Here is a 19,180-nt window from a genome sequence, read left to right as displayed (position 1 = left end):
GTAACGTTGTTACTCAATCCCATCTTTATGCCTAAGATCAGCAGCAATTACAATTGTATCACCTTGGAGCTAATTGATTTCCACCGATCACCCTTCTACTCTACAGAAGAAGGCCGTCTCCATCATTTATGTCCAGTACACATGTTGCGCTTCTACTTGGACAAACTAGAGCATGGCAAAAGGGTGACCTACTCTTCGTTTCCTGGGCGCCCCCTTGCAAACGTGGGCCCCTCTCTCATCAACAGCTATCCCATTGGATTGTGGAGGAGGCTATTATATGCTTATATTAGCAAGGGTTTACAGCCCCCGGAGATTCTGAGTGCTCATTCCACCGGGGTGTTTTGGCGTCTTGGGCACTGTGCAAAGGCATCTCTTTAGAAGAGATCTGCACCATTCACACCAACATAGGCATAGAGCTATGGCATACTGTTTTTGTCTTACTATCATTTTTAGACAGACCCCAATGAGAGAAAAGATGTTGAAAAGTAATCTCTGTCTGACATTGCAGTCACGTTCATTTTCACAAATGGCAAAGTTTTGCAGAGGGTTCATGTGGAACAGAAACTGTGAACCATTCCAGTGTTGTCGGGATGAAAATGGGCCATGTAGATGCGACACTGCAGCGAATCCAACCTGTAACATCTTGAGACACCAAACACTTGCCTATCTACCTGAAAGGACAGTGCCTCCTTGAAACTCGTGACGAGGAAAGGATGTATTCCTTGGAAATCCTGAGTGTCAATCATTGTGATGAAACAAGTGACGATTACATCAAAGCAGAGAAAGAAAACATTGAAAGACAGTTTTACCACGGGGGAAGAGTGACCTGGTTGAATTTCTGGCTTGCAGAGAAGAAGTTTGTTGGAGAAGTGATTAAAAGGGATGCATACAGGGATGTCTCCAAACTTCTCACTGACACTATGAAATGGGGTGTAGACAGACCTGTGAACAGTATCAACATCTACCATCACCCAGGAAGCGGTGGAAGCACAGTGGGAAGGCAAGTGTTATGGAACAAGAGGACAAACCTAAGATGTGCTGTTGTGAAGCAGTCATACTCAGCAGCCAATGTATCTGAACATGCTGTTCAACTCCGAGAGTATGAGGAAAAAGATCCTGAGAAATGTCTCAAAGTGCTCCTGCTGATTGAGGACTGTGACAAAGAATACCTTGATGAGCTGAGGAATGAATTAGAGTTTGCCATCAACACTAAGAAAATCAAACAAGGAACACCGTGCTTCATTCTGTTGAGCTGCAGACGATCACATAACCCAGAGGCGATGTGCAAAGACTCACCACTGCAGAATGTAGCTGTCACTCACAAACTATCAAAAGAAGAGAAGAGACAGTTTGCTGGGAAACGACAGAAGCTTGAAGAACAGTACCAGCCAGAATTCATTTTGACATTCGTCTTGATAAGGTGAAGAATTTGAACACCAGAAGATTGTTGAGTATGTTGCACAATTTGTGAAACATTTGCTCCAAGACATTGATCATGAAGCAGTTGTCACTCGGCTCATTCAGTATGTGGCATTGCTCAACACTTATGTTCAGAACTCATTCATTTCCCAGTCCCATTGCGAAGCTCTGCTATTATTCACCATTCATATGGATCGATTCCGCCAGCATGCTTTTGAGAGATCACTGAGTGAGCAGGCCAAACTTGTCTTTATACATCTGAGAGATGACAAGACGCACATTGAATCAGTTCGAATCATTCATCCACTTGTTGCAAAGGAAATCCTTCAGCAGCTCCTTGGTGACCAAAAGCAGCAAAGTGGGTTGGCCATGGATCTTCTCCACGAGGATGTGCTTTTTGAGCACAGATTTGGAGAAGAAGATTATGGTAAGTTTTTGCGAGCCCTGTTCATGAGACGTTGCAGAGTAAGTAAAGGTGATAAATCAAACAGCTTTTTCTCTCCTCTCATTGAACACGTGAGTAAAAAGGAAACCCCTGACAAGGCAATCGAGCTCCTCAAGGAGGCATACAAACGCTTCAACAAAGATGCATTCTTTGCTCAGCAACTTGCTCGCCTGAATTACTCCCATGAGAAGTTTGAAGAGGCAAAAAATTGGGCGGAGATAGCAGCAAAGCAAATGCCTAACAACTCTTACATTCTTGACACGAAAGGCCAGGTATACAGAAGATGGTTCAATGCCAAGTGTAAAGCAATTGAGAAAGTACCAAAAACGGCAGAAAATACAGCAGACGCTGTTGAAACTGCGCTGAAAGCAATGGAGTGTTTCAGAGAATGTGAGAAATCTGCTATCTCGGACATTGAAAACATGAACAACAGTGGCTTTTTTGCTGCAGTTGAAGTTGGCTGCAGTCTGTTGAAGCTCGTATTCTCATTGCGTGTTTTCTCAAGCAAAACGTATGGCCATTCAGAATGTATGAAGTACCTTCTCACTGATTACATTCCTGAGGCAGTGAAGAAGCCCTGGGAGAATTTTCACATCAATTTGAAAGGCCTTCAAATGACACTGCATGATGCCCTGGAGTGGATCTCGGAAGACCTGAGTTACTTCCAGACAGACATCAGTGCAGATGAGGAGGAAACAATTGAAAGCTCTGAGATGAAAATAAGCCATCCAATGACATGGTTGGTGAGAAATATCCTCTGAGTATGGTAAATATTTCAGTGATGCCTCTCTCAGCATTGCCCCAAAGCTGTGCCAGTCGAACCCTGGCAGTTTAACTCCTTTCATGAAACGCATGATCATTTACCGGCTTGGGGGGGGATATAACTTCGATCTTCTCCCTTCTGACTGACCAGAAAGAAAGAGACCAAGTCAAAGTCCTAGAGAATATCATATCTCTCTACCCCAGCAACCCTCTGATGCCCAGGCTGGATCAAATGGATCTCGTCAATTACATAGCAGCTCATATTGCTCTGAGTTGCCTTACAACCCAATCTCCAAAGTTGGCTGCTCTGAAAGACCTTCAGAAACTCAGTCAGCAGTTCCCAACAGAGAAACGGAAGTGCCTGTCCAGTGCTCTGTTCCTGCTCATCTTGCTCTTCTGGCCAGAAACTCAAGACAAAGACCCTGAAAAAGAGACCAAATACAACATTGTTCTATCAGCTGTTGAGTACCTCAAAAGGAGCTACTGGACCAAAATGAAGGATATACCACAAAGAAAGAAAAGGATTTACACCCACTTTTTCCTAAGTAATGAAAGTGGGTGGGACAAGATTCTTCACAAAAGCAAGGTTGAAACGATTACAAAGGTCCTCTCCATCTCAGAAAAGAGAATGAAGTGGTTCAGTGGGGAGGTGTGGAAAATGCCAGAGATGGCAAAACTGCTCAGGACTGTGTCTGGGTGGACAGAAGATGGGATAGTGTACCTTGAGGGCCCAAAAGAGAAGAAGTTCCCTATTCCTCATCTGAAAGCAGCCTCCGTGCCCTATGGCAATGAAAACATCACATTCTACTTGGGGTTCACATTTAGAGGACCTGTTGCGTACAACATCACTGTGAAATAGTAGGGTTGCAATAGAAGGCAGAGAGGCCAGTTAGACAGATGCTGCCAGACAAGGAGTCTCATTGAATATCTCCTGAACATTTTGGACCAACATACCAACGAATGAGCATGTTTTAGAGCACATTGTCAGAGGAAGACTGTGTGTGTGTACAAAATTCAGTTTAGTGTCAAAAGACTGAATTAAATTCTGCCTGTAAAATAAATTTGCGAGGCAATTGTATGGATATTTTGCATACCGTAAGTGTAAAGTTATTTCTGTTTGAATGCTTTGTTGCAAGTTTTCAACCATTATGTGGACTGAAAATATTAAGGAATGGGTTGTCAAGTTATGCAGTCATGATCTGTTTTTGTTTCATTCTTGAAGAATACTGTATATTTTTTTATATTAAATCTTGTCTTATGCAGGAAGCCTGTGTAATATTATATATGTATTGTGCCCAAAATGTGGTATTTGATAACCAAACTACTTTGTACTTCTCTCATTCATTTTATTGATCGTTTTCCCAGTGAAAAGGCCCCTTCTATAGGATTTTCACAAGTTTTAATATTGTCTTTTTGTATGAAGAATGACTAGTTCAAAAATGGAGTTAGGCCTAATAAAGTTGGCTTAACTTTTTCTTTGTTTTGAATGGTTATTGTGTGACTGTTCACACATTTGCTAAAAGAAACAATGTTAAAATAGTAACATGAAATTCACATGTAGACAAAATACAAAATCAAAATTTTAATGGTAGTCCCATGAATCCATAGGACCACATAATAAAAACAGTTGAGTTCAAACTACCCACAAGCAGGTATGTAGGCCTAAGTGCAATGCTTCTAACACTTAACTGTGATGGACAGTGTCCATTGTGTAAAGTCTACTGAAATGAACTCTGGTTTATCAACATAACTTCAGTGGTCAACATCAACTAGATGTCCCATTCCTTCTCTGAAGAACAAAACGGCATGAAGCCAAGGTGTATCCACGACATCAACAACACAAGTGAGCATCTCGTCATAGAATCATAGCTGGATATTTTACCCTCTTGTTGTAAACTCAAGTGTATTCAATAGTAGTCAAATATTTTCCTCAGTATGAGGCATGCAGATCAAATATGGTAGATGTGTGACCAATAGTTGTTGTGGTGCATTATTAACAGCACATCTTTGTTCATTTCAACACTTGGCACAAAAGTGTGACGGTGTTCTTGTCCTACATTAATTTACTGTAATTGCACAATTGCTTTGATTGAGGATCTCTATGTAATTGAATGTGATTGCTTTTATTAGATGTTTTTATTTTTTGTTTATTGTGTTGAATTTTATTGTTTTATACACGTGTATGTTTTAATATTCCGTTTTTATTGTAATGTGTACAGGGCTCTCTTGTAAAATATATTTTAATCTCAATGTGACTCCCTGTTTAAATAAAAAATGGCATGCAGTTGAAAACAATTACAATTTTGTCAGGAGTCAACTGTATTTCACAGTTGATTTGACCAATGCTAACATTCACAATCCACTGCGTTGTTGTCAGGATGTGCACTAACACAGTCACAGATCACTACATAGTGAAGCGCAGTGTTCACCTTTGACCTTCAGCATTTCAGGGACCTTTGTTATGGAGAAAGACTTCTGCTTCCAACTCTTATAAGTAAATGATTCCAATAGAGGAAGTGGAAGGCCTTCCTTATCCTGGTAAGAGAGGTCTCATCACAAGGTTCAGTAAGGTTTATGGATAAAATGTTTTTTTATTATGCCAACAACTTGCTGCAGTGAGGGATGATTGATTATGTCTCTGTTGTGGTAACGTATAATGAATATCTAACATATTTATGTTCAGAATTCAAACTAATTACATAGATGATTAATGTGTGCACTCTCCCATCATGGAATCCATCTGGGTCGAGTTCGACTTTACAGAATGTTCAGATGGAAATACTGTGCAGAAATATTGTGTAGGAAAGACATGGTTCTATGTTATTGCCTAAGCTTATGATGGTTTTTGTTGTTATCCTTAGTTTGCTTAGCCCTGTTGTTTATTTTTCAATAACCAACATGTATTAAATAGTAATGGTTGTATATCAATTACACCTACTGTAGTTGAAAAAAGCTTGTCCAGTTTTCCAGTTGTTGTTTTACTTCTGTTTTTCATCACTAGGTGGAGACATTGACCACAGCACACCACACCCTGAGGAACAACCTGTATGGTCTACCACACTGTAACTCATTAGCACTACCAGCTGAAGAGAGTTTTCTCACTAGTTGTCTTCCCTATGCCCTAAATGAACTTGTCCATTCCCATTGTGATTATTCTGAAGAAGGCCATTGAAGGCCGAAACGTCAATCTTTAAACTTGTCTAATAAAACTGCATTTTTAATAGTGAGCGAGCGTTGCAAATTTTCCTGTCCAATGATGTATACTGAACAAAAATATAAATGCAACATGTAAGGTGCTGGTCCAATGTTTTGTGAGCTGAAATAAAAGATCACAGGAATTTTCCACACGCACAAAAAGCTTTTTCCTTTCAAATGTTGTGCTCAGATTTGTTTGCATCACTGTTAGTGAGCATTTCTTCTTTGCAAATATAATCCATCTACCTGACTGGTGTGGCATATCAAGAAGCTGATTAAAGAGCATGATTATTATACAGGTGCAACTTGTGCTGGGGGCAATAAAAGGCCACTCTAAAATGTGCTGTTTTGTCACACAACACAATGCCACAGCTGTCTCAAGTTTTGAGGGAGCGTGCTGACTGCAGGAATGTCCACCAGAGCTGTTGACAGAGAATTGAATGTAAAATGTTCTACCATAAGCCACCTCCTACGTTGTTTGAGAGAATTTGGCAGTATGTCCAACAGGCCTCACAACCACAGACCATGTGGAACCACACCAGCCCAGGACCTCCACATCCGGCTTCTTCACCTGCGGGATCGTCTGAGACCAGCCACCCAGGCAGGGGATGAAACTGAGGAGTATTTCTGTCTGTAATAAAACCATTTTGTTGTGAAAAACTAATTCTGACTTGCTGCGCCTCTGCCCAGTGGAATGTGAAATCCATAGATTAGGGCCAAATTAATTTATTTCCTTATATGAACTTTAACTCAGTAAAATCTTTGAAATTGTTGCATGTTGCGTTCATATATTTTTGTTCGGTGTAGAATAGGGAATGATGCCAGCTCTATACAAAACATGTCTATCTACAACGTTCAGATCATTCTACTCTCCTGAGTGAGGCCCTAGAGGCCTGAAGCAAAGATGATGGATGAATGAAGATCTCCCACTCAGGCCGTTTACCATTGAAAATAATTGTCACAGTTCCGGTCGGCTTAAGGGGTGTCTCTCCCATAGGGAACAATGCATTAGCATCTGTGTCTGGTCTGCTTAGTTTATTGACTGTATATGAACCAGAAAAAAAGGAGCGAGTGAGATGTCTTGCATCCTCTTCTGTCTGTGAACTCAAAGCCATGTACAGCAAAGTAGGACTCATCTCTTGGCAGTATACAGTAGTATCATCCTCCTAAGGCCAGCAGATGACGATTCAGGACAGGCAGTGATCCAGGGCAGCACTGGAGTGAGTACTCTAATACTATCTGAACCCTTAGATATCCTTTCATGAAGGGGTTGCTGAAATTAGTATTCATCAGCAGAATATTGGACTAGAGACAGTTGGCCTCTTCTCAATGAAACCCAGATATCGGTTTTGTGGGATAAGTGTGATAGAAAAATGATGTATTCACCTTATTTGTTGGATATGTAAGAATTATTTACTTAACAAACAGTAAGATATTTCTGTCCTGCTAATGCTGCGTTTTATGGTCTCCACTCTAGCACCTTGAAGCTAATCTGGGTGTAGGGTTTACTACAGATAGCTTGAGCAAGACTGTTGGGCTGAAGGTTTCATTATTGCAATAATTCATCGATATTAAATAAAGATGATTGTTTAAAGAAATAACCAGGTCTCTCTCAGTACTGAATTTCCACAACATTTTTGGCGACGAGGAGGTGATCTGCAACTTCACCTGTTGACCGCTCCTGAAGATCTAGGTAAACTGTGCAAAGGGGATCAGAAATTGGGATCTCAGGGTAATCCACCCTTATTATTGAGCAGCTGGACCCGCTTATGATCTCAGAGGTAGCTGGCATGGGTGGATACCAGATCTCAGACAGAGTACTGAGAGAGGTAGGCTTGGACAATTTATCAATAAGTGATAAATTATAAAGGAGAAAAAAATGAAAAAAACAGCCCCTGTTGAGGGTACGCTCAGAGCGAGGTCTTCCGTAAGAGCCACAGCTGAGGTAACTAGCAGGGCTGAGTTGAGTTGATAAGAGTGTTCTTAAAACTTATTCAGGATCGGTGTCCCTTCCATGGGATGGTTGAGCTAATGTAGGCTAATGCGAGTAGCATGAGGTTGCAAGTAACAAGAACATTTCCCAGGACATAGACATATCTGATATTGGCAGAAAGCTTAAATTCTTCTTAATCTAACTGCACTGTCCAATTTACAGTAGCTATTACAGTGAAAGAATACCATGCTATTGTTTGAGGAGAGTACACAATTTTGAATATGAAAAGTTATTAACAAACAAATGAGGCACATTTGGGCAGTTTTGATACAACATTTTGAACAGAAATGCAATGGTTAATTGGATCAGTCTAAAACTTTGCACATACACTGCTTCCAACTAGTGGCCAAAATCTAAATTGCAACTGGGCTGGAATAACATATTATGTCCTTTCTCTTGCAAAACAAAGATGATGGTACAAAAAAATACAAAAGAACGGTTGTTTATTTATTTGTATTATCTTTCACCAGATCTGTTGTGTTTTACTCTCCTACATTCCTTTCACATTTCCATAAACTTCAAAGTGTTTCCTTTCAAATGGTACTAAGAATATGTATATCCTTGCTTCAGGGCCTGAGCTACAGGCAGTTAGATTTGGGTATGTGATTTTTGACGAAAATTGAAAAGAATTGGCAGATCCTTAAGAGGGTGAGCTATCCTTGAGAATGATTGTTAATTAGCCAGTTGCGGGCAACCAAAAGTCCAGATCCGTGGTACTGGTTTGATCACAGGAGGACTGGAGAGGTTTATGTTTAGTGTGAGGGACTATAGTGCAGGTGACGCCCTTGCGAGGGCATTTGACTTTGGGGAAGTTCAAATTATAACGTGTATGTAATTGATATTATGTTTTGATAAATGTGTCACGACTTCCGCCGAAGTCGGTCCCTCTCCTTGTTCAGGCGGCGTTTGGCGGTCGACGTCACCGGCCTTCTAGCCATCGTCGATCCACTTTTCATTTTCCAATTGTTTTGTCTTTGTCTTACACACCTGGTTTCAATTCCCCAATTACTTGTTCATTATTTAACCCTCTGTTCACACATGTCTGTCTGTGAGTAATTGTTTGTATGTAGTACGGTCCGTTATTGTGGGCTCTCTTTTTGTATTGCATTTTTATATATTGAGTAGAGTACGTTTATTTAGTCATATCTGCTGTCTTGCGCCTGACTCCTCTACACCAGCTACACACAGACCACATTACAGAATTACTCACCTTGAATGGAGTCAGCAAAAGCAGACGCCCTCCCTGTGAACGTAGAGGAGCGCGTCCAGCAGCACGCGACCATGTTGCAACGTCTGAGCACCGCCATGGATCACGTGCTGCAAACAATGGATCGTTGGGAGAGAGGAGGAGGTCGTCCAGCGCCTCCAATAGCCCCACTACAGCAGGCCCCACTGTCCACCACTCCTTCACCCGGTCCCAGCGGGATTCGGCTCACGCCCCCAAGGGAGTATGATGGGACGGCTGCTGGATGCCAGGGGTTCCTACTCCAGCTGGAGCTCTACCTGTCGACCGTCCACCCGGCTCCTTCGGGACGTGAGAGCGTGTCCGCCCTCATCTCCTGCCTCTCAGGCAAAGCCCTCGAGTGGGCCAACGCCGTATGGAGTGAAGGAGACGCGGCGTTGGACCATTACGCAGAGTTCACCAGCCGCTTTCGGGCAATTTTCGACCACCCGCCTGAGGGTCGAGCGACGGATGAACGTCTGTTCCACTTGAGGCAGGAGACAAGGAGCGCGCAGGATTTCGCTTTGGACATCCGGACCCTGGCCGCCAGCGCGGGATGGAACGACAGGGCCCTGATCGATCACTACCGGTGCAGTCTGCGCGAGGACGTCCGTCGGGAGTTGGCCTGTCGAGACACCACCCTCACGTTGGACCAGTTGGTGGACCTGTCCATCCGGCTGGACAACCTGCTGGCTACCCGCGGACGTCCGGATCGGGGCCTGTCAGTTCCATCTCCCAGCACCTCCGCTCCGATGCCCATGGAACTGGGAGGTGCTGTGCTTAGGGTTACCGGAGGAGGGACCATTGCTTGCACCATCTGTGGCCGCAGAGGGCACACTGCAGGTCGGTGCTGGGGAGGTTCCTCAGGGAGTCGAGGCAGCAGGCAGGGCACTATCGTGTCACCCCAGGTGAGTCGGCACCAGCCTCACCCAGAGCCCCCTGTTGCGCACATGTATGTGTTTATCAAATTTCCTGAGTTTTCTCCTCATTCCCAGCATAAGGCGCTCGTAGATTCAGGCGCAGCTGGGAATTTTATTGACGGTTCATTAGCCCATAGTTTAGGGATTCCCCTTGTTCCTGTGGACATGGCCTTCCCTGTGCACGTCCTAGATAGTCGACCATTAGGGTCAGGGCTGATTAGAGAGGCCACCGCTCCACAAAGCATGGTTACGCAGGAGGGTCACAAGGAGAGAATCAGTCTCTTCCTTATTGATTCTCCTGCTTTTCCCATGGTGCTGGGCCTACCCTGGTTGGCCTGTTATGATCCCACTATTTCAGGGCAACAGAGGGCTCTCAAGGGGTGGTCACGAGTAGAGGTCGACCGATTATGCTTTTTCAACGCCGATACCGATACCGATTATTGGAGGACCAAAAAAAAGCCGATACCGATTTTTTTACGTTTATTTGTAATAATGACAATTACAACAATACGGAATGAACACTTATTTTAACTTAATATAATACATCAATAAAATCAATTTAGCCTCAAATAAATAATGAAACATGTTCAATTTGGTTTAAATAATGCAAAAACAAAGTGTTGGAGAAGAAAGTAAAAGTGCAATATGTGCCATGTAAGAAAGCTAACATTTAAGTTCCTTGCTCAGAACATGAGAACATATGAAACTGGTGGTTCCTTTTAACATGAGTCTTCAATATTCCCAGGTAAGAAGTTTTAGGTTGTAGTTATTATAGGAATTATAGGACTATTTCTCTCTATACGATTTGTATTTCATATACTGTACCTTTGACTATTGGATGTTCTTATAGGCACTTTAGTATTGCCAGTGTAACAGTATAGCTTCCGTCCCTCTCCTCGCTCCTACCTGGGCTCGAACCAGGAACACATCGACAACAGCCACCCTCGAAGCAGCGTTACCCATGCAGAGCAAGGGGAACAACTACTCCAAGTCTCAGAGCGAGTGACATTTGAAACGCTATTAGCGCGCACCCCGCTAAATAGCTAGCCATTTCACATCGATTACACCAGCCTAATCTTGGGAGTTGATAGGCTTGAAGTCATAAACAGCGCAATGCTTGAAGCATTGCGAAGAGCTGCTGGCAAAACGCACGAAAGTGCTGTTTGAATGAATGCTTACGAGCCTGCTGGTGCCTACCACCGCTCAGTCAGACTGCTCTATCAAATATCAAATCATAGACTTAATTATAATATAAGAAACACACAGAAATACGAGCCTTAGGTCATTAATATGGTCGAATCCGGAAACTATCATCTCGAAAACAAACCTGTTATTCTTTCAGTGAAATACGGAACCGTTCCGTATTTTATCTAACGGGTGGCATCCCTAAGTCTAAATATTCCTGTTACATTGCACAACCTTCAATGTTATGTCGTAATTACGTAAAATTCTGGCAAATTAGTTCGCAACGAGCCAGGTGGCCCAAACTGTTGCATATACCCTGACCCTGCGTGCAATGGATGCAAGAGAAGTGACACAATTTCACCTGATTAATATTTCCTGCTAACCTGGATTTCTTTTAGCTAAATATGCAGGTTTAAAAATATATACTTCTGTGTATTGATTTTAAGAAAGGCATTGATGTTTATGGTTAGGTACAGTTGTGCAACGATTGTGTTTTTTCGCAAATGCGCTTTTGTAAAATCATCCCCCGTTTGACGAAGTTGGCTGTCTTTGTTAGGAAGAAATAGTCTTCATACAGTTCGCAACGAGCCAGGCGGCCCAAACTGCTGCATATACCCTGACTTTGTTGCAAGAGGTGACACATTTTCCCTAGTTAAAATAAATTCATGTTAGCAGGCAATAGCATGTTAAAAATATATACTTGTGTATTGATTTTAAGAAAGACATTGATGTTTATGGTTAGGTACACGTTGGAGCAACAACAGTCCTTTTTCGTGAATGCACACCGCATCGATTATATGCAACGCAGGACAGGCTAGATAAACTAGTAATATCATCAACCATGTGTAGTTAACTAGTGATTATGATTGATTGATTGTTTTTAACCTCTTACATCTAGACGTTCCTCTAGCGGAACACCTGCTCCAATATCCAATGATGGGCGTAGCGCGAAATACAAATTCCTCTAAAATCCGAAAACTTCAATTTTTCAAACATATGACTATTTCACAGCATTTTAAAGACAAGACTCTCGTTAATCTAACCACACTGTCCGATTTCAAAAAGGCTTTACAGCGAAAGCAAAACATTAGATTATGTCAGCAGAGTACCCAGCCAGAAATAATCAGACACCCATTTTTCAAGCTAGCATATAATGTCACAAAAACCCAGAAGACAGCTAAATGCAGCACTAGCCTTTGATGATCTTCATCAGATGACAACCCTAGGACATTATGTTATACAATACATGCATGTTTTGTTCAATCAAGTTCATATTAATATCAAAAAACAGCTTTTTACATTAGCATGTGACGTTCAGAACTAGCATACCCCCCGCAAACTTCTGGGGAATTTACTAACAATTTACTAAATTACTCACGATAAACGTTCACAAAAAGCATAACAATTACTTTAAGAATTATAGATACAGAACTCCTCTATGCACTCGATATGTCCGATTTTAAAATAGCTTTTTGGTGAAAGCACATTTTGCAATATTCTAAGTACATAGCCCAGCCATCACGGGCTAGCTATTTAGACACCCGGCAAGTTTAGCCTTCACCAAAATCAGATTTACTATTACAAAAGTTTGATTACCTTTTGTTGTCTTCGTCAGAATGCACTCCCAGGACTGCTACTTCAATAACAAATGTTGGTTTGGTCCAAAATAATCCATCGTTATATCCAAATAGCGGCGTTTTGTTCGTGCGTTCCAGAAACTATCCGAAATGGTAAATCAGGGTCGTGCGCATGCCGCATTTCGTGACAAATAAAATCTAAATATTCCATTACCGTACTTCGAAGCATGTCAACCGCTGTTTAAAATCAATTTTTATGCAATTTATCTCGTAAAAAAGCGATAATATTCCGACCGGGAATCTCCTTTTCGGTAAACAGAGGAAAAAACACAAAGACGTGGGCGGCCAGTGCATGCGCCTAAGCCCACAGTCCCTTGATTGGCCACTTGAGAAAGGCGATAATGTGTTTCAGCCTGGGGCTGGAATGACGACATTCAGGTTTTTCCCGGGCTCTGAGAGCCTATGGAAGACGTAGGAAGTGTCACGTTAGAGCAGAGATCCTTTGTAATGGATAGAGATGGCAAAAAAGTTCAAGAAATGGTCAGACAGGGTACTTCCTGTACAGAATCTTCTCACATTTTGGCCTGCCAAATGAGTTCTGTTATACTCACAGACACCATTCAAACAGTTTTAGAAACTTTGGGGTGTTTTCTATCCAAAGCTAATAATTATATGCATATTCTAGTTTCTGGGCAGGACTAATAATCAGATTAAATCGGGTACGTTTTTTATCTAGCCGTGAAAATACTGCCCCCTAGCCATAACAGGTTAATAAGATAAGTTTAATGCTAGCTAGCAACTTACCTTGGCTTCTTACTGCATTCGCACAACAGGCAGGCTCCTCATGGAGTGCAATGTAAAGCAGGTGGTTAGAGCGTTGAACTAGTTAACCTGTTATGAATATCCAATGGTAGAGCGTGGCGCGAAATACAAAAACCTCAAATGCAATAATTTAAATTTTTCAAACATACAACTATTTTACACCATTTTAAAGACAAGACTCTCGTTAATCTAACCACATTGTCTGATTTCAAAAAGGCTTTACAGTGAAAGCAAAACATTAGATTATGTTAGGAGAGTACATAGCCAAAAACAATCACACAGCCATTTTCCAAGCAAGCATATATGTCACAAAAACCCAAAACAAAGCTAAATGAACCTTTGATGATCTTCATCAGAAGACACTCCTAGGACATTATGTTATACAATACATGCATGTTTTGTTCAATCAAGTACATATTTGTATCCCAAAACAGCTTTTTACATTGGCATGTGATGTTCAGAACATGCATTCCCACCCAAAACTTCCGGTGAATTTACTAAATTACTCATCATAAATGTTGCCAAAATACATAACAATTATTTTAAGAATTACAGATACAGATCTCCTTTATGCAATCGCTATGTCAGATTTTAAAATAGCTTTTCGGTGAAAGCACATTTTGCAATATTCTGAGTACATAGCTCAGCCATCACGGCTAGCTATTTTGACACCCGCCAAGTTCGGGGCTCACTAAACTCAGATTTACTATTAGAAAAATGGTTTTACCTTTGCTGATCTTCGTCAGAATGCACTCCCAGGACTGCTACTTCCACAAGAAATGTTGTTTTTGTTCCAAATAATCCATAGTTAAGTCCAAATATATGCATTCAGGTCACTAAGGGTAACGCGCGAGTGCATTTCGAGACAAAAAAATTCAAAATGTTCCTTTACCGTACTTAGAAGCATGTCAAACGCTGTTTAAAATCAATTTTTATGGTATTTTTCTCGTAAAATAGCGATAATATTCCAACCGGACAATAGTGTATTCATTTAAAGAGGCAAAGAAAAAACAGCATGGTCGCGGGACCGCGCATATCCAATCTCTTTGTCACCAGGCAGACCACTGACAAACTGAGCTACTGTACTCTGCCCAGAGACAGGAGACGTCTCAATCCGCTTTCTGAAGGCTTTAGAGAGCCAATGGAAGCCTTAGAAAGTGCTACGTAATCCCACAGATACTGTAGTTTCGATAGAGAACCAAAAGAAGAACTACAAATTCTCAGACAGGCCACTTCCTGCTTGGAATCTTCTCAGGTTTTTGCCTGCCATATGAGTTCTGGTATACTCACAGACACCATTCAAACAGTGTTAGAAACTTCAGAGTGTTTTCTATCCAAATCTACTATTTATATGCATATTCTAGTTTCTGGGCAAGAGTAGCAACCAGATTAAATCGGTTACGCTTTTTTCATCCGGCTGTGAAAATACTGTGAGAATCCCTATCCACAACAGGTTTTAACCCTTTCACGCGTGAGTTCCAAATATCTCTAACGGTCGCCCCAGCGTGAGTTTTTTTTATGCACGTGATATTCGAACGTTCTCTCCATTCCAGGATGTGATTGTTACATAAACAACAACACTGAATGGCTCAGAGTGGGAGTGAGAGGTTACCGTGATTGACTGCCTAAACGCGCAATTTGTATCAATAAATCACTATCAGAAAATGTTTTGTGTGGTATTATTGATATATTTACTATTTTATTTACGTTTTTCAATTACCCGTGATAAATCATGCGTTCCGATTTTTGCATAAATTGTAAAGGGCGCATAGTATGTGTGTAAAATAATGTTTTGAAGGTTGTACTGATTATGATGAGCTAAACTAATTCCAGCTTTGTGTATGGAGCCATGTTTGTTGACATACAATGCATTCTGGGTTTCACTTGATCGTCTGTCGGACCAAAGATGCTATAACAAAATGAGGTGAGTAAGGGTTCACTCATTTTTTGAGAACTTCAGGAAGTGAATGTGGGATGTGAATGATGGTAGACCACACCCCTTCAACAACTCATCTTGTCTTCTCTTATTATCTTCGGTTTCTGTGAGGTAAAAAAGCATGGCTGCGCGCTGAAACTAATCTTCGGATTGCTTTCGATTTCTAGAAAGTGTTTTACTCAATTATTTTGATCAACGGTGAGCTCACCCGTGATGTGATTAATTGTACATAGTAATTGCTATTAGCTAATTCATAGTGTAGTTTATGTCAGCCGAGAGTTAGAAAATATGACCGCTTGTGTTGCGTCAATCTTTCCTCAGCGCTAGGACAAATGTAGCCTACATTTTTCCGGTTAGGATGATTGTGTTATGCTATAGATACTTCTGTGAATATCTGAACATTGCATCCAAAAATAAACTGCTCACATTCTGGACATAACTTTGTAAGGACTGTGTTTGTGTATAATAGTTTCTGAAAAAAGTGTGGCCAGCTCAAATGTTGTTTGTTGCGTCATTCGAAACTGGCCGTTATAAATGAGCATTCTAAATGAGTGTTCTAATCACACGCTTCAGGGACCACTGTAGAACGATCACACCCCGTGTGATGGTACGTGTGAAAGGGTTAACCGTAAGGTTGCAAGACTGAATCCCCGAGCTGACAAGGTAAAAATCTGTCGTTCTGCCCCTGAACAAGGCAGTTAACCCACCGTTCCTAGGCCGTCATTGAAAATAAGAATGTGTTCTTAACTGACTTGCCTTGTTAAATAAAGATGTAAAGAAATAATAAAAATAAATAAAAATCGGCAAATTGGTGTCCAAAAATACTGATTACCGATTGTTATGAAAACTTGAAATCGGCCCTAATTAATCAGCCATTCCGATTAATCGGTCGACCTCTAGTCACGACAGTGCTCAGGGAGGTGTGTAGGGGTTTTCATCGGTGCGACTACGGTGGAAAGTCCAGACCAGGTCTCCACCGTGCGCATCCCCTCAGAATGTGCCGATTTGGCTCTCGCCTTCTGTAAGAAGAAGGCGACTCAATTACCACCCCATCGACGGTGGGATTGTGCGATAAATCTCCTGGTAGACGCAGCACTTCCCAGGAGTCACGTGTATCCTCTGTCACAGGAGGAGACGGCGGCTATGGAAACATATGTCTCCGAATCCCTGGGGCAGGGATACATTCGGCCCTCCACTTCACCTGCCTCCTCGAGTTTCTTTTTTTGTGAAGAAGAAGGATGGAGGTCAATGCCCGTGTATTGACTATCGAGGTATCAATCAGATCACTGTGAGGTACAGCTACCTGCTGCCTCTCATTGCCAGTGCGATCGAGTCAATGCACGGGGCGCGCTTCTTCACAAAATTGGATCTCAGGAGCGCTTACAACCTGGTGCGTATCCGGGAGGGGGACGAGTGGAAGATGGCATTTAGTACCACCTCAGGGCACTATGAGTACCTCGTCATGCCATTTTGGGTTGATGAATGCTCCATCAGTCTTCCAGGCCTTTGTTGACGAGATTTTCCGGGACCTGCACGGGCAGGGTGTAGTGGTGTATATCGACGACATTCTGATATACTCCGCTACACGCGCCGAGCATGTGTCCCTGGTGCGCAGGGTGCTTGGTCGACTGTTGGAGCATGACCTGTACGTCAAGGCTGAGAAATGTCTGTTCTTCCAACAGTCCGTCTCCTTCCTAGGGTACCGCATTTCCACGTCAGGGGTGGAGATGGAGAGTGACCGCATTTCAGTCGTGCGTAATTGGCCGACTCCCACCACAGTAAAGGAAGTGCAGAGGTTTCTAGGGTTTGCCAACTACTACCGGAGGTTAATCCGGGGTTTTGGTCAGGTAGCAGCTCCCATTACCTCACTGCTGAAGGGGGGACCGGTGCTGCTGCAGTGGTCGGCTGAGGCGGACAGGGCTTTTGGTCACCTGAAGGCTCTGTTTATATATGGTTTTGAAATCTAAAAACAGAGCTTACCGTCATTCCCCTCTGTGTTTTTTGTTTGCGTTTTCTGTTAATGTGATACGAGAGTGTGTGAGGGAGGTATGTTTTCTGAACAGTACTGTGTGAATGTGAATGAGAGTTTTGTGAGTCTAGAACTAAGTGTTAATCTTACATTTGGATAATACGTTTTGGGGCCGGTTCAACACTGCCCATAGAATACCATGGAGTGGTGTTATTAAGTGCTAGATGTTATTCTATAATTTCTGGAAGACAACAGAACCGATGAGAATTATTCCCATAGGGCAGCGTCCGAGAAACTAACGTTTTTGGGTTCCGCTGGGAGTTGATGGGGTCAATTTGGGGTCATGATAGGGGCTGCACCAAATGTTTGATGTACTATAATAATTGATTATGCTTATATTGTATTAATAGAAGGGGAAGGGCTATAAGACCCCTCCCCCACTACATTTATAAGGTCGATTAGCAATATGTACACTGCTCAAAAAAATAAAGGGAACACTTAAACAACACAATGTAACTCCAAGTCAATCACACTTCTGTGAAATCAAACTGTCCACTTAGGAAGCAACACCGATTGGCAATACATTTCACATGCTGTTGTGCAAATGGAATAGACAACAGGTGGAAATTATAGGCAATTAGCAAGACACCCCCAATAAAGGAGTGGTTCTGCAGGTGGTGACCACAGACCACTTCTCAGTTCCTATGCTTCCTGGCTGATGTTTTGGTCACTTTTGAAAGCTGGCGGTGCTTTCACTGTAGTGGTAGCATTAGACGGAGTCTACAACCCACACAAGTGGCTCAGGTAGTGCAGCTCATCCAGGATGGCACATCAATGCGAGCTGTGGCAAGAAGGTTTGCTGTGTCTGTCAGCATAGTGTCCAGAGCATGGAGGCGCTACCAGGAGACAGGCCAGTACATCAGGAGACGTGGAAGAGGCCGTAGGAGGGCAACAACCCAGCAGCAGGACCGCTACCTCCGCCTTTGTGCAAGGAGGAGCAGGAGGAGCACTGCCAGAGCCCTGCAAAATGACCTCCAGCAGGCCACAAATGTGCATGTGTCTGCTCAAACGGTCAGAAACAGACTCCATGAGGGTGGTATGAGGACCCGACGTCCACAGGTGGGGGTTGTGCTTACAGCCCAACACCGTGCAGGACGTTTGGCATTTGCCAGAGAACACCAAGATTGGCAAATTCGCCACTGGCACCATGTGCTCTTCACAGATTAAAGCAGGTTCACACTGAGCACATGTGACAGACGTGACAGAGTCTGGAGATGCCGTGGAGAACGTTCTGCTGCCTGCAACATCCTCCAGCATGACCGGTTTGGCGGTGGGTCAGTCATGGTGTGGGGTGGCATTTCTTTGGGGGGCCGCACAGCCCTCCATGTGCTCGCCAGAGGTAGCCTGACTGCCATTAGGTACCGAGATGAGATCCTCAGACCCCTTGTGAGACCATATGCTGGTGCGGTTGGCCCTGGGTTCCTCCTAATGCAAGACAATGCTAGACCTCATGTGGCTGGAGTGTGTCAGCAGTTCCTGCAAGAGGAAGGCATTGATGCTATGGACTGGCCCGCCTGTTCCCCAGACCTGAATCCAATTGAGCACATCTGGGACATCATGTCTCGCTCCATCCACCAACGCCACGTTGCACCACAGAATGTCCAGGAGTAAGCGGATGCTTTAGTCCAGGTCTGGGAGGAGATCCCTCAGGAGACCATCCGCCACCTCATCAGGA

This window comes from Salmo salar, chromosome ssa06 (genome assembly GCF_905237065.1).
Source record: "Salmo salar chromosome ssa06, Ssal_v3.1, whole genome shotgun sequence".
In the NCBI taxonomy this organism is placed as follows: Eukaryota; Metazoa; Chordata; class Actinopteri; order Salmoniformes; family Salmonidae; genus Salmo; species Salmo salar.
This window is presented reverse-complemented; position numbering follows the sequence as displayed.